This window comes from Bombus fervidus, chromosome 1 (genome assembly GCF_041682495.2).
Source record: "Bombus fervidus isolate BK054 chromosome 1, iyBomFerv1, whole genome shotgun sequence".
Lineage (NCBI taxonomy): Eukaryota > Metazoa > Arthropoda > Insecta > Hymenoptera > Apidae > Bombus > Bombus fervidus.
In genome coordinates, this window is record NC_091517.1 from 18,350,422 (window position 1) to 18,367,233 (window position 16,812).

The 16,812-nt window shown below is 39.1% G+C and overlaps 1 protein-coding gene across 5 annotated transcripts in view; it reads left to right on the plus strand.

The window, feature by feature from the left end:
- The first annotated feature begins 5,251 nt into the window (after positions 1-5,251).
- The window catches only part of Ten-a (Teneurin-a transmembrane protein), a 697,656-nt gene continuing 686,095 nt past the window's right edge, over positions 5,252-16,812 (plus strand). For 3 of the 5 annotated variants that reach the window (XM_072006525.1, XM_074111676.1, XM_074111677.1), the window contains exon 1: positions 5,253-6,619. The gene's annotated coding sequence lies outside the window, so the exon portion shown is untranslated. Of the gene's footprint in view, positions 6,620-16,812 lie in introns of all 5 variants that reach the window. The other 2 variants (XM_074111675.1, XM_074111674.1) reach the window with 1 other exon arrangement.

Consider the following 16,812-nt stretch of genomic DNA (forward strand, 5'->3'; position numbering starts at 1 on the left):
CCTGATTTCTGATCGCAAGATATCTTTCTGTTCCACTTAATCCAACAAATCGTGGTCATGCCATGCCAAATAAGTGACTGAGCGATTAATGTTTAAAGAGTCAATAGCAGTGCGAAATTCAACGTCGAATTACAGATTACGTGCTTTCACGGAACAGAAAGGGAAGAGAAGAGGGACAGAGAGAAAGAGATGCGGTTATGCCCATGCGTTTCATCGAGCTATGAATTCTGTATGGAGTCCCGTGCATTAACGAAATGTAATGACCCGACAGAAACGGCCTCTCACATTCACTTTGTCCGCCAACAAACTGTGTAATACCAACGCGATACACTCGGTCGATATAATATGCCGAATAATTTAGACGAAATCAGAGAGCACCGAGATCCAAGGGTATGGTTCAAGCGCCCACGAAAATCAACTCGTAAGCAGCGTTTATATATTATATTTAGAGTGTTTCATAGCACGTACAGGGAAATTTATTTGTCGATAGAGGAGATAATACCAAACACGTGCCGTGTAAACATAATGTCGAGCATTAACGGTTAGAAAGATACTGTCATTGGAAATCTTGATCGATTTTTAAATCCCATTTAAATGAATTATAGTCTTTAGTACTATTAATTACTATTTTAATAATTGATAACATTTTTCTGTATTTCATTCAGAGATTGGATATTATAATTCTCTCTTTTGTTGATATTTGTTATGGATTTCGTTTAGAGAATTTCACCGAATAAATCTGGTTATGAGATACATACGATATAAAATTCCACTTTCGTTTGGATCAGTGCGGAAAGTGACGTTTGATTGAAATATTCTTTAAAGTTAAACAGAATTTTTTATTAAAACGGAAGTGGGGATATCCCTATGACGAGAATTCTAGATTATACTTATATAATATTCTACATGTGAGCACTATGATATATTTTGTGCCCGCAAAAAATCTACTGTGAATTCCTTTTGACCCATTAACCATAGTGTGACGTTTAAATCATCTCTCGCAGCCCATCTAACAATTAATTAGAGCAGAAGGATGAAGAGACGTGTGGAAAATTTTAACACTCCATCTTTCTAACTTAGTGGTATGAAATAGGGTTTTACCTAATTGCGGTGGTTCACGAAAATACTCGTATGCTTACATTTATTCTATATAATGTGACATGTATATCAACGGGAAAGTCTGAAGATTATATCAGTTATAATGAAAAATTAATTTAGTAGATCATCAGTGGACTACAAAATTAGGTGCTCCAACGTTAGATAACAGTCCAGTGTTAAAGTCTACGATAAAAGTCGCAAATATATATATTTAAGTACATTCCTAAGTCATTCTGCGTTTGAACATCCAAAAGCATCGAAACATGTAAGCTCCACGGAAGGATCTGCAGATCAGCATCGCGATGCACATTGTTCCGAAGTTAAACTACGAACAAGGCGAGATTTAAATTATCCCTGTTAACGACGCGAAATTAAGCGCGAGCTTGGATTCCCCGGGTAACTTTATTTGACCCACTGTCTCGCTAATACGTGAGATGTTCAAGGTAACGTTCACAAATTGGACGCCGCCGCGCGTTGTTTGCATTGCGCGTGCACGCCGCGTGCTACACGCTGTTGTTTGCTCCAGCCCCGAAAGAAACAAACGTCCGATGCGTTAATGTATTCTATAGGCGTGGCCTGTTACACTGTTCCATCCCTTGCTTGTTCTTTTTCAAAAAATTCTATCGTTGGAGTATTAACGTAGAGTAATCTAATAACGGCGAGTAATCTTTCTTTATGAATAATTTTGAAGCGAGAGTAATGCCGAATATCGAAAATTTACAGAAGTAGTAGGTATTTTATTGAAATTCTAAAGAATCTCTATTAAAAAAGGAAACGACTTTTAGTTTTCATGAAATATGCATGCATTAATCGATAATTGCACGATATGTATCCGTTCCTTGTTTTTCTTTTTAATTACGAAATAAAAAATAAAATCGTTGTCGTTAAAAGAATCCCGTCCCGTTATCGCAAACAACTACAGAACTATATTACCCTGAAGAAATGAAAAGTTACCTAAACGAGCGATATGAATCTCAGATTAATCGTCGTGACATCGCATTTTGTATGTGCTATAATATAGAGCACGTAGCGATAAACAGAAAAAGAAACAACCCGCTCGATGAGAAACGAATGTCCGATGCGTTAAAATATTCTACAGGCGTGGCTCGTTACGCTCTTTGTATCCCTTGGTTACTCTCGCTTGAACGTTTCATTGACAAGAGAAAAAGAGAAAGAAGAAAGAAGGAAAAAAGCAGACAAGTGTATCGTCATGTAGGTACCTTATGGATTCATATTCGACAAGGATATAAAGCTTCGTGTCCCTCGTAAACATTTCCATAGCATTGCCCACTTACCCGCTTCCGACTTGAATCACGTTTTAAACGCGTTGATAAATATGTATATTAAAGTCGGTGATAAACATAATTACACCGGGCTCGCCCCTTTTTCGTGGTAGTAAAGCCCTTCCGCTTGGGCGGCTAGGAAATTCATAATGTTCGCAAGAAATTGATGCACGCGAAACAGCGAAAGAAAAAATACTCCGGAATTAGTTCGTGTGTAAACGATGTTAAAATATTTCATCGTGTTAGGCGGGTAACACGCTGAAATTTCGCGTTCACCGCATAAACAGGATAACCGTTCGCAAAAAATATTCTGCGACCTACCGCGAAACTAGCGCTGTTGCAAATTTGAAAAATTACTATGTGCTCGGTGTAAAAAGAGGAGGCGATACCGGCGCGAAGGAAGCTCCGCTAAAAGAAGCGCGTAGAGCTGTTTTCAAAATTAATTCAGACATGAGATAGATAAAGGAGAGTTGGAGTTCCGAATGTGAACCGTGGAAAATGTCGATGTTGGGCAGTTAGTATTGTATTACTCGAGCCAAAGTTCTCAGACTACCAAGACGCGTATCTTCAAAAACCAGCGTTTTCTAGCCTCTATAACAACTATCAGAGGCTAACGGAAAGAGTAAATGACATCATCGCCTTTTTATTAATTCATTTGGCTAGGACATAGTGATTAATTCCATTGACCATAAAGAAATTTACTAGGATATTGATATATATTAATATCATTTAGTCAGTAAAACAGTATTCAATATTAATGGGGTACTACTTATTCTTTCGCATTCCAGAAGCAGCATCAGCTGAATTCCAACGAGTGTTGCGTGAAGATGAGACGAGTTGGTTTAACCAGAACAGGCTCACCATTCCATTGAAGTCCTTGTGCTACTTGATACATGTCGAACAGAAACAACCAGTTGCATATTGAATTTTAATCTACCTGAAACAAGTAGAAAATCTCTTCTAGCTTAATTAGCTAACTTGTCAATGTTGGATAAAAGACATTCGACGATCGACTTCTATTGCTCTCGGGAAGGATGACAAGTTCGATTTCAAAAGAAACTTCTGCTAACTTCATGGAGAAGTTTGCTTAGCCCTGGACTTAATTTAGACATAACTCAAACTCTCCCAAGGAAATGACAAGTCTATTTCGGGGGGAATCCTGGCAACGTGTACGAGAGCAGTATTTCATCCGGACGTAACCCAGTCCAGACCCACAGGTAGTCTACGTCTAACCCCGTAGTCTAACCCCGACCTAACCGGCTCCTAAATCAGATCCAATTCAGGCCTAACGACCGGTGACAACTGCGCGACTGAAAATCTCGTTATTGACGTATTAAGATACAAACGTTCCAAAGATATATTTTATTTAGCTATCGGTACCTTCGAAATTCCTAAATTGATCAAAATAACGATACAAATTGGGGTTAGATTGTGATTAACAATATAGCGATTTTAAAAAAACATGTACAAGAAATCTGTTGAACTTGGATCTAACCTAATTCGAATCAAAAACTAATGTAAATATCGCGTTGTAATGTAAAATTACTAATAATAACTGATGTAAATATCAATTCAGAAGCAGAATGAAACAAAGATGTACGAAAAATATATAAATAAATTGATTTTAGACATTGTTCGGTAAAAATGCATGTTTTGATATAATTTCCAAGAATAAACGAATGCAGAGGTATAGAATTCAATGTATAATCACGTTTATTCTACTTGATTACGAGTTAACATAAATTGAATCGCATATAATCAAATTAAATCATTCTAATTCAAAGTTTGATAAATATAACCTCGGGATCAAAAACTAATTAAGAAGTATAATCGATTTATGGAAACAAATGTCAATGTATTTGGATACTTAAAACGTTTCAATTCGAATAAAAATTTAGTTAATAAAGTCCCTTAAAGCCGTAACTTTAATCTGAAATTAATGTAAATATAACCTCAAAATGAATCAGGAAACCGCAAGTGACACACTGCAATACGATCGCTTGGTACAGACATTTCACCTGAACCTTTGTACGAAACTCGATCCACTTTGATTTTCAAGAAACAACGACTTCGATTCGAACTTTCAGCAAAACCGTGGTTTCTACTTAACCAGGTCTACCTCTAACGAAACCGCGAACCAATTGAGAACTTCATTCGACACGCGAGAACTCAACCGTCTCGATTTTGGCGATGCTTCGATACCTTTCGATATAATCGACTAGCGATACTAGCGTTAAAATTGTAACGGTAAGACGATTAAAAAAGCTAGCAGCGCATACTAGCGGCGACGGGCAGGGACACGCGAACAGACGGGCGAGGAATCAGAAAAGCAAACAGACGGCACGGAACGTAGAAGAAGAAGAAGAAGAAGCGTTAGGAAGAAAGCAGGAAACAGGAAAACAAAGTGGAGAGCTTAGGCAAGAAGAAGCAAGAATCGGGCGAATAAAAGCTGTGTACGGAAAAGAGAGAGAGGAGGCAAGAAAGAGGTGAGGAAGGAAGGGAAAGAAAAGAGGAAGGAAGGGGAAGAGGAGGTGGAAGGTTTCTTCCTTTTCAAGTCTCGCCGTAGTCGACGATAGTAGAAGGCGCGCGTGGCAAAGTAAAACGAACGAGTAAGAGAGAGCAAGAAAACGGTGTAGAAGAGGTTAGAGAATATAGAGAGTATAGAGGCTGGAAGAGTTAGAGTGAAGCAGAATGGAGCAGAATGGAGAGCGCGAGGCGCGTAGGTACACGTACACGGTAGCTGGCGTCTATATTTTATATCCGGTACACGAGAAATGTCGCTAGGGCGCAGACTCGAGGCAATCGGGGTCGGTCGGCTCGCCAGTTACTTTTCGCGATCCACCGTGGCCGCTCTGCCGCGGCGCAGGTACACACAGGTCGGACGGTCAGTCTCACCACGGAGTTCGTCAGTCCGACGACGGATAGGGAAAGGGGAGAACGTAGTGTTCGCGCGAGATCTCTCGAATCTAACCACCACGCTTCTCTCTCGAGATTTTGCTTCGCATCTCGACTCGGATGCCCCGCATAGAAGAACCCCGACGGCAGGCAACGTGCGAACATAAAGGAAATCGAGCAACGGGTGCGCATGTTGGCATGCGTTAACATACGTTAACGAGATTAACCCACGTTAACAGAGGTTGACACACGAGGAAGAAATACACACGGGAGAGGCAGGAGAGAAGGATAGTGACACGCGAGAGAAGAAGGCGGGAGACAGGTGAAAAGGGAGAGAGAGTAACTGTGAGCTTACCGATTGTACTGGGGCTGCATCTGCCGCACAAAAGCACAGCTTGCGCACTGTTACGCCGCGTTACCGAGCTACTTGCGCGAACCACTGAACTGTGCCGCTCGGTCATCCCTGCCGAGCCAGTCGAGAGCTTTCGTGCGAAGTGTTTACGTCGTCGCGCGGTGAAACACACGCTCTTGTTACCGCCTGTCTGTTTCTACTGTTCGTGTTATCCTTTCGTGTGCTCCTTTTACGCGTTTCCTTCTACCTACTTTGCGCTGATTCATCTTCTTCTCTTCGTTCTCTCCTGTTTGCGTTCTGTCAGTCGATCGGTTGAGCAACCGGTTAAGCTGAATTAGCTGGTGACGTTGTTTTGTTTTGAACTGTATCGTCTCGTCACGTGTGACACGAGCTTTCATCTATTACATAATCTTACATATACTCGTGAATGTCCGTAAATCAGTGAATCGTTTCGATCGACTCGTTTTTTAGCGCGTAATCGTGCAGCCTAGTCGTGTTTACGTAGGGGACAGGTCTTGTCGCTGTTCGAGAAAGTGAAACGGGAATGAAACTTTCTCGTCGCGTGTGAGGGGTAAAAGGATTGAAAAGTCCCGGGGCAAACTGATCGGCGACTAAGCGTGTTTCGACGAGGAAAAGTGCAGTGAAATGAGAACTGTTTGCCCGGTTTTCTGAATCGGTTGATATCTTCTTAACAACGAAGCGACGCGACGGTCGAAAGCGTACGCGTCGTCACATTCCCATAGGATTAAACCGCGCGTCCATCCACGGAACCTTATCGTCCATCGTGGTGCTGTAGTTAATATATGCCGTTGTTAGCTCGCGTCAGCGTATGTGATAAGGCGACGCGCGAGTAAGGGAGCCGTTTGGTCGATCTTGGTGAACTGTTGTGCGGCAAAGTGACCTCCACAAAGTGCAACGACGACAAAACCATACAGCCTCGAGACGTGATCGTCAGCATCAATGATAAACGGAACCAGAGCATCGAATTAAGGTGAGTTCCCTCGTGGTTACGAATACAAACTATACGTACCTATGTGGATATCGGGCGGCTGGAGATATCTTTACCGCGCGATTCGATTGATTTGCAAACGTGAATTATTCGAGTTTGCATGGCTGGGATTTAATTAGAGAGCACGGCTGCTTCGAATTAATCGATGGGAATTTCGGAGAATGAAATTATAATTGGCTAGGGTAGAGCTATGAATTGGGCACACCTACGGATACCGTGAAAACATTGTGGTCGATCGTTCTACCTTTTTTTATTCCCTTTTCTCGGCGATTCACATGTACACACACTTGGAAAATGTTTTTTCGATGTCGATTAATCCCTTTTGCGTTTATTCCCGCGCAAAGAAACAGGAGTCGCCTGTAAATGTTCCGTTTAATTAAACGATGGGCGCTTTGAGCCGCGCGTCGCATCGCTTGAGTCACGTATTAAAGAGAGAAGAAAGTGGCACGGTTCGTTATGATTTTTATATTTCCGGTATTTGTTCTATTCCCTACGACCTAGATACGCGTATACGCTTTTTTACACGGTTGGTTGAAGCGTCCCAACGAAATAACGATTGTATACCGAGTAATTTCGAAGAGGGTTGTGGGGATTTGAGAAGACGTATTCACGAGAATAAGCAAAAAATATTTCCTTAATGTGGCTTTGCGCATTGACTTCGTGTACTCTTTTGTTATATTTTAGAATCTTACAATAAGGTATTGTTTATCATTACGTTTAGTTGGAAAACGGTGTAAAAAATTTGGGAATGTGCAGCATTCGCGAAGTTAAACAGGAGAACAGTCGTCAACGTAGCAATCTGCAGATATAATTCTTATATTTCCTTGTTTCAAGTTGAAACATTGCAATGAAATACCTGTGTCTACGTACAAGGATTTGAACAAATTACAAATATTATATTGAGATGATCTAAAAGTGTACAAATGTACTTTGTGCGTCTTTTGATCATTTCAGTTTATTTCAAACGTGCAGTACCATTGAACGCGTCTGAGCAATTTTACGGTATACTACTTAGAAATTCAGTTGATAGAGAAATCAACATAGAAATTCTACGTAGCAATTTACTGTGTTAAAATAAATTCGAAACACGTTGAACACGTAACCATGTTTATTTCGGGAAGTTATTATATACATCGAATTTCTTTATAAACATTTTATAGTTCCTGTCACGATATAAGACGTTGCATTATATCTTTACATTATATTGAAGCCGTTAACCGCAAATACAGCAATTTCTCAGTGTCTGCGAAGTATATTAAAACAGATTCGCGGATTTACATTAACTGGCTCGCGGCTTGTCTATTTTTATGAGCGTTATACACTTTTAAAACGTTCGACCCATTTTTCAGATCGCCCACGTATTCTTAAAGCTTCGAAACTAAAGGAGATGCTCCTTTCCCTCGCAAACCTTCGAATTCCTCGAGAATCGCGCGAAATTTTCCCACGCGGCTGTACCGATCCGCTTCGAGCTCGCACCTCTGCCGCTTCTCTCTCTTTTCTCGCGGATAAATTTGATATTTTGCGACCGAATTTATTCGTTTCGCGTGCTTCGACGTTCCTCAATCGCAGGTACAACATTTTTCAACGATAATTCCACGCGTCTTCCGGTAGTACTTTTGTTAGTATGCTTTATGCGACATTTTTCACAGTGCTGTAACATGAAGGAAATTTACAAATATTCTTGTAGGATTTTAGACATTTGTGACACTTATTAATCACAGAATTTTTAAATATTTTACTATCTTCAGTAGATTCATAGCTACCTGATATATAAAAATAGTTATACGCTTATCTTAGTCATTAGTTTATGATCATTAAAACTAGTATTTTTTGCAAATATTCTCATACATATAGACAAGTTTTCTTGTAGAATCGTGTAATGTCAAGAATATTACGAGCAATGATACTTTATACAAATTGAAATTTTGTTGTTTCAGGTGGTAGATATTGTATTCAGTACCTTACTATATTTTCTGTGAAAACTCGCATTTTGAGCGTATTAACGTTGAATCAGTATTGATTTCAGTTAGCCAGAGATCCGAAAGAGGATCGAGAGTTAAGAGCATTAAACAGTCACACATTCATACTTAAACTACGAGATCCTTTCTCAGTAAAGCAGTCATTGAAAGGAAAGTAGTTTAAAACCTTTAAAGGCGTTCAAAAATTCATTGATTACCTCGTTACATTGCAAACAGTACCCTCTTTCAGCGATGAAACTCCTAAAATATTAGAAAGATAATAGATAATGTAAAGCTGTACAATATTGTGAAAAGTATCCCGGTTAAAGAAACTCGTACCGTGGATCTTATATTAATAATCGAAACGCTAAAAAAGGTCTTTACCTACAGCAAATATTTAAAATATTCCAGAAAGTATAGAATATATCCAAGCTCTAACATCTTTCTTCTATTTCTTTACAGTCATTCTTAATTCAAATAACGTTCAACTTTGCGGCCATAATACTGTATTTACTTTGCAATGGTTCAAAGCTTTGACTCTCTCTCTCTCTCTCTCTCTTTCTCTTTCTCTTACATCTACTTTACTTAATCGGTGTATCGAAGAATACCTTTATCTCTTTAACAAAAGTTTTAGGTTAGTCGATTATCGTATTGTTGTGAATTAAAATGAGTAAAATCTGACGATATTAATTTTATGCCAGCGGCTGCTAATACATTAAAAGTAAAGTTTACAGCAAATTTTCGTAAACAATCTGTCAAACATCGCGCGGCCTCCACGCGACCATGAATCGCGTTTTGCAAAACCCGCCAATGGCCTCGGCGCGATATTCGTTAAACGTAATTGCCGATTAAACCGGCGAGGTGTGTGCGCGCGCACGTTTCGAGACCGATTAAATTAAGTTGGTCGCTTTTACAAAGCGGCGAACCACCGCGGAGGCCGCTCGTTACATGGTGCACGAACTTTTATCCGCGCATCGCCAATGATCCGGCCATAAATGATCCAGTCACGTGACAACTCGCCAGTAGCCGCAAGTTATTCGAGTAATCGTTTTTATTACAGAGTATGCGGCTAATTTCCGTGGCGTAACTCGATTTCACGCGATTACAAGTCCACCGTCGCTTTTAATAGCTATTAATATCGGCTCGATGACGTTTTTAAATGGCAACTGGGAGAAAGAAAAGAAAAAAGCGGACGTAATTCTTCTTGGTATTGCAACTCGATATATAACGTTAACGGTGATCTGCAGGCTTACGTCGATGAAAAAAAAAAAAGAATGTGATACGATACGTCGCTCTATTGCTTGACCTGTGCTCTGCAAAAAGGTGAACTCTTTTTTTTCTTCTCCTTCCGTTTTTTCTCTTCTTCTTTTTTTTTTTTTTTCTTTTTTGAGGTCGTGCAATGTTGAGAGCAATGTTTAGAAAGAGGACGAGTTTTTAATGCTACGTTTTACTGCGCTTTAACGCTGCGTTTTATTTATCTGCCAATGTCGCTAAAATCCCTTGATGTTGTTAAAACTCTGGCTGGGAAGCGGAAGAAATCGACGTTTGTTTCTAAGAGAGTGCAATGCAAAAATCTTTTTTCAAGCGATAAAAAATATTCAAATTGAGAATTTATTTCTTTTGAGCTTGCTTTGAATACTTTTATTACGAAAAAAATAATTCTTTAATCAACTGCTAGAAATATAAAATCATGATGGATAGCGAAGTATATATAGATTAAATATTACTATGATAAATAATGGAGTTTTTGATTGAAATTAAAAAGGGGATTCTCGATCGTCCAATATTTGGCACGAAGACGAACGAGACATACTCAACCTGAAGTAACATTGCGTAGGCCACAGATGCATTTTCTACTCGATCCTGTTAATAATTTTTTCAACAAATGTCGCTAATTGAAGGGGCCAGCGAACTCTTGGTAAAAGTTAAGCTCTGGCCGCGTCGCCGTTATTTACAGTTTTATCAAAAGTTCCGGAATCTCTGACCCGTCGACGCGATTATTCCTCCGAGAGAGAAGATTAAATATACAAATGTAATAGAAATTAACTATGCTCGGGATACTTGAAGTTCTCGGCGTTTCTGCTTGATATTTCCGTAATTGAGAGGGAAATGCAAACAGCACTATTTTAAATTGCCAGCGAATCGCGAATGCGTGTCAGAAAGAAAGAAGGAGATAATAAGAAACAGAAGGGAGAACTCAAACGTTTCTTCTTAAATGTTTGTAACATTTTTCTGGCAGCCAAAGTTTTTAATATTGAAAGTTATTCCTCCGATTTCTATATCTGGCCTATAACACGTAGATTCTAAGAAGAAGGTAATATTTCCTCAGAATTCGAAGATATATATATGGATATATCTTATTACAGAAATTTATAATTCTTCTATATTCACTATTCATCTAAACTAGAAAGTGTCGTTCCTTGGATACCTTTAATATCTTTGGCATTCGTCACTCTTAATTATTCGATTTTTATAACTTCGTTTCCAATGACTACATACAAACATTTATCCATTCTATCCAAAACAGTCAATTATTAAATTTGAAGTAATATTTCTCAATTACTGAAGAGATCTTAACTTCATTTTGATATCCTGTTACATCTTATAACTAAAAAAAATATATATATAAACGAACTCGCTTTTATTCTGGAAACTGCAAAATAGCACCGCCTCTTGCTCTCTATTATCTATTCTCTATTCACACATGTCACTTTTTACCAACCAAAATCAACTACCTTGATCAATGAAAGATAAAGTCTCTCACTGAAATGACAGAAAGCTGTATTCCTCAATATTTAAATTTCTATCACTTTTCATACTGTTGCGGTATCTTCATTCAATCCTGCTATAATCGAGCAACGCATCGATCGCCAGTAACGAGTAAATAAGAGGAAGGAAAACATTTCCACGCGAGTTTTCAATTTCGCCCCGAGGAATGTCTAAACGAAGTCACGCGATCGTCGTCGATGCACGAATGATTGATCATGAAACCTTCTTTCCTTCTAAGAGTGATTCAATAAGTGCAATCAGATTCTTAACTAATCGTTATACATCTCGCAGAAACGCAGTCCGGGTCCGGGCGGGTGGCTCGATTTCCTCATCATTTCGTACGGACATACGAACGTCCATGTGACATCCTCGTAACTGTGAGTGTAATGCAACCGTGTGTGCGTGTACGCGCCACAAAGTAGAGTCTTATGCAAATATGCTAAAAGCATACCCGGAACGTTCGCGGAGTTTTAACGCGCTACTTAACCGCGTGTTACGTGCGCCGACAGATCGATTTACCTGTGCTGCTTCTCGTCGCACTGCCTTTCTCGTGTCCATTATCTCTGTCCTCTTCCACCATTGCGTTTTTCTACTTCGTTGTCGTTTCCACTTGTGCTCCATGATCTCCGACCTGTCCACGAAATTTCATTGTTACAACGTGGATCATTAGTGATGAAGGAATATGCGAATTTTGAGGAGTATGCGCGCTAATGCGAAGGTTTTAAAGAAAATACGGATGAAGTATTTCTGAGTACTTCTTCCCTTGTTCATTGCATTCGTTTGAGGGATTATACGATAAATAAAGTACGTGTAAGTGCCAGTGAGAATCATTTAAAGGCGTGTTTCGAGCGAAAGCTGGATTTTAGGAAATGGGATTTTTCAGACAGCCAATTATAATCTTTTATTTTAGTGTTGAAGAATAATGCGTATGATAAGCAGATGAACGATAGAGGTGTGCGTGGTGACAGAAGTGATTTAACTTATGGTATGTTTCGTCGTATTGATATTACGAAGTGGAATACTGATTTTTGTGTTACATCGGAAGAGTTCACCTAGCTCGTTGAGTGATTGTAGTTTATTTTTTTCGATGTTGATTTGGTCCATTTTTTTTTTCTTGCTCACTGGGATCGTTTGAGCGATCGAACCATGGCTTGTTTAACAGATTGAATTCGTTTCGCTGCACCGTTGTATGCAAATCATCATTCGTGCAGTGATGTACAGTAGAAGTGTTCTTTGTGCCTCGCGGATGTTTCTCGTAACGATCGATCGTTTTTTGAAATTTATATAGCATAAACAACGAAAACTATCTGAATTTATCTTTGATAGTCGACTTTAGGATTAAAAAATAATGAAAAGTAGTCGCATTTAATATTCAGCAAAAATTTTAAATAGACTCTCGGTCGTAGTTTCGAATGAAATGTGAATTCGCAGTTTAATTATTTTCATATATTTAGTATCGTTCGTAGTAGAAATTTCTGTTACAAATATACAATTGAACATGTCGTAACACTATTCGAAATTTTAATCCGACCTAAATTTATAATATTTATGAAGTAAGAAGAAGAATCGTAGATTCTTGATGGAAGTATACGGTAGAAAGGTAAAATGAATTTAAAGCGTGTCATATCATAAAGCATTGCAATACATTTATATAAAAACTCTTTTCCGCGTGTTCTATTGCCCATGTAAAATTGCAATTTCGTATTATAAATGTTTATATTATCGGTATTATTTATAATTTCCGAATGTATTTTCGGCACTGTTGCAAGTAGCTTCGTTAAAAAACCGATAGAGATTTCCACATTGAATAACATTATATGATCGCGATCCGTAACATAATCAGTACTGGCATCTTTGTGCTCGGTAAAACAATGCGCGTATCGTTTCTGCATACCAACGAAATTTTTAACAAAATACCGCCTCCCTTTTAATCCAGGAAATTCGCTGCGTATTCCGCGGGGCTCGTTACTCGGTTTTGTAACGAAATTTATGGAGGTGGAATTGGAAACAGAAACTTCTGACTTTAAACGATATTGCCTTCTCATTTACACATTTTACGCAACTTATCGAGCGAATTTCAATACACGTAATAGGAAAACAGGTGTAAAAGTGAATAGAATGTGTAATCATCGTTTAACAAACTACATCCGCCGGTATTTATAAACGTTTGCAAGATTTATTTAAATTTATTATCTTTTAATCCATTATATTTAGATTCATCATCTCCTGTATTAAAATTGTTACATTTATACAACGGGGAGAATCTTTGAATCTTTAAAGTTTCTCTCAACGTTCACTTTTGAAACACAGATATTATTAATTTTGCATATCAAAATTTAATTATTATGCCTTCTACTATTACAAAGTTTGAGTCGAGTTGCTCGAGATAATCTGTATAGTAAATACGAAGCAATTCGTTAGCTTTAAAGCAGAAAACAGATACAACAAGATCTCTGTTACAAAGTACAGAGCAGCAATTGACTAGTAGAAAATTGATAAATTCCTCTCCTTTCTTATTATGCAGAAGCCCGTGATCTACGATTGGTTCGCATGACCGACTGCTTTGTATATTATCGAGCTTCGTTTCTCAGAAGTTTCGTACAAGGCAAACGGTCTACTGTCCCGCTGTCGCGGTGGAACTTCCGGGAATATCGAGGAGAAATTCATCGGAAAAGAAAAGTGATTACCGCGCCCGGTGGCACTAGGTCAAGTATAACTAGAAGCGAAACGTAAAAGCTGTTGTTACCGGGCGAAGGCGGGATTTCTTTCCTCCCTGAATTAGCGTTCTCTTCCGAGAAACTCTCCATTCGCATATTCTACTCTTTCTACCTCTCCACCCTCTCGCCCACAGAAGCGTTCTTTTATTATTCAAATGGAATTCCTCCTCTCGAATCGTTCCGGGGAATTTACGGATGTTTTTGTGCGCTTTTATTCGTCGTTATTAACGAGCAAAATCTCTTTGATACAAGCGTCGCTGTTGTATTCGCGGTAGATAAGTTGTGCTGATTCTTAATCGCGTGTTAATTTTAATGCGAATTGATGCTGTACACGGGTGTACTGTATATCATGCAATTAAACGTGATGTTCTAGCTGCAATTTCCAAAATTTCGAAAATATAATTGAGAAACGTGTCGCCGCAAATTTTAATAGCGAGTTTGGCGTTTGGAAAATTCTACGATAGTAATGTTTGTGATTAATTATAGTTATATTTCTCCGTAAATAACACAAAAATATATATTTTATATGTTAAATTAATAAAAATCGAGTAAAGTAAATGTAGAGTCACTATCACAGTAAATTAATAATAATCACAAAGCAGTAATTTATTCCTATATAAATCATAGAGTAATAATCGCATTCGAAGATAAATGTACACTAATAAAAAATCAGTAAGACCATGGCATTTAATGTATGTACACGTACTCTTAACTTTCCCATTTCCACCGGCTCGATCCTCCAGCAAGGTTTTTTGCTCGATCAGGGGTAGTTTGTATCGCCGACTGAAAGGTTTCAGCGATTCACCGGGTACGAGGCAGGCGTCTGGCCAGAGACGATGTAGCACTTCATTCGGCTTGCAGTGCGCCCCATCTCCGCTATTCAATACCCATTAATTTTAATGGATGTTGGCGGTTAGTTTAACACGTTTCATATTCGCCGGGCACAATGGACGCCGTCGCTTCCGGGACAATTTCGTGACGGCGAACGTTAAACACCTGAGATGAGTGCGTGTAGTACGTATGTACGATTGACGGCACGGCAACTAGAACTCGCCGCAACGGGCTTCTCGCGTAAATTGCCGCGGCAACGCATTGTAGAACTTTACGGCCGGTTCCGGAAGTGCTTTTTACGCGGTCCCGTCTACACGAACCTCGGAGTTTTTACATCCGCCGCGTATTACGAATTTCAATTCGCCAACTCCGCCGTCGGCACTTCGCTTTAAAATTCAACCGAGGGACGCGGCAGCATCAATTCTCTTTTGTACGTCTAAGGTGAATTTTATTCAAACGTTCGGGCGAATATCGCGTTAAAATAAACCATTTCCCTCTGCCCCTCGATCGAAATTTCTACAACAGGGGGTACCGCGATTCTGCGGCTTTCAAGTCAATTTTTCGCAGACGGAGACCTTGCCTTGGTGAGTTGTCGGAGAAATGGCCGGGCTGGTAGTATTACGGGTTTGACAAGCTGAATGGGCAGAATTGGGTAATGGAGATTCGTGAATTAACTGGTTTAGGGTAAATGAATTTTTGTCTGGATTGCGTGGATTATGTTCGTTATACTGTTACCATTCGCACTCGAGCTTTTGGTATCCGTAGTTGTATTCGAAGGTGGTTCGTGTATGATTATTTAGTTTCAACAGCTTCAATTAACTTTCATTCCATAACTTTCATTTAGGTTGTCGTTTTATATTCATAAAACTTCGACTTTTTATTATTAAGTTTTTATCAAAGTATCCTTTGAAATACATACACTCCTTATGTCTAATTACGGAGTATATCATCGAAGCTTCCTCGAAATATCGTTTAAACCCTTCATTATCAATACAAGAGATTCCCCTCAATTACGCCCTTAATTTGCTAACTCACCCTTCACAAAAGACCTAACCCTTCCCCATAACCTATCGCGTATTATGAGTTTACATGTTCCTATACTATATTTCTTTTAATACTTCACACATTCTATTGTTACCAGACTACGAATATTTTTTTAAATATGTTTCTGTGGAACACACGGAACACGGAACGAATAATTAGAAGGGCCAAATGATTACGAGATCCTTTTGTCCCTGAGAGTTTGCCTCTCTATCTGTCTCGCTTATCCCTGCCTCCCTTTCATATATATATACACAATATATATGTATGTATACGTCCATGCGGCTGGTATCCAATACCCATTAATTTTAATGATGAACGCGGTCAGTTTAACACGTCCTGGACTCATTGTAGCAAGCTTGTAGGCAATAAATCATACGCCCTTGTCACTGAAAAGTGCATGACTCAGATAAGTGCGGGCGTTATTTGTTACACCCCGGCTGCCTATCCAGTCGCCTCCCTTCTTTGCGTTGCGTTACACCCATGATCACGTATACATGTGCACGTTATGCATTGCTGTTAGGGAACGTGATATCGTTCTGATACGCGATCAGAATACCTGTCCGGGTATCTAGCCTACCAAGGGGGATAAAGCTCCGTTAACCAATTTCTTTTTTCCTTTACCTTACCTTTGTATCCTGTTTTCTGTTCTTTCTTGGTTTGTTCGTCCTCAGTTTAATGCTGAAATTTTTTATTAATAGAACTCCAAGGGGATTTGTTATTCGTTTCAGTTTTCAATCACTTTGTCTTTCCACCTTTTCTTCATTGGAGCGTGTTCTTCACCAACAGATTTTGTTTTTTCTTTTTCCTAGCTAAGTATTTTCTCTAATTCTTCTCTATCTATTCTACCTATATCACC